Source organism: Anoplolepis gracilipes, chromosome 2 (genome assembly GCF_047496725.1).
Source record: "Anoplolepis gracilipes chromosome 2, ASM4749672v1, whole genome shotgun sequence".
NCBI classification, from domain to species: Eukaryota; Metazoa; Arthropoda; class Insecta; order Hymenoptera; family Formicidae; genus Anoplolepis; species Anoplolepis gracilipes.
In genome coordinates this window covers 15966088-15966685 of record NC_132971.1, presented here as the reverse complement: position 1 = coordinate 15966685, position 598 = coordinate 15966088, and positions in this window count along the sequence as shown.

The following is a 598-nucleotide window of genomic DNA, read 5'->3' as shown; positions in this document are numbered from 1 at the left end:
TCATAATACTTATCAAAATATTAACCTATTTCGAAATCTATTTATATTACATGATGTACGTGTTAATATATACATGTATATTTAAAAATACACATTATATAAGATATCAATACGATATTAATATATTAGATACATATAATATTTATAATAGTCATCTTTTTATCTAATATATTAATGTTAAATTATAGCTAAAAGTAGTGTCACATTTTAAAACAACATAAAATATATTCATAAAAGATAAAATACAATTAGGTCATTAAAGATTAAGCATTTAAAATAAGTCAGTACTGTGACTAAACTTTTATCCATTCATAGGAAAAATGGATAAAAATGATAAACGTATCAAACATCGCTATATCCTCTTATAAATAGTTGAAGTGCACGTGAGGAGGGGTTGGAACTGACGTGCGGTGGTGAGTGCAATGTAGTCCGAGTGGAGAGAAGCGTCGCAAGCTCGGGGCGCTTGTCGAAACGCCGCGAGCTCGTGGAACGAAGACGAACCGATGCAGATTAGCGGGAAGGACGAAAGCGACGAGGATGGTGAATAGCTAGCGGTGGTGGCGGAGATGACGGTGGTGATGGTGGTGGTACTGGTAGG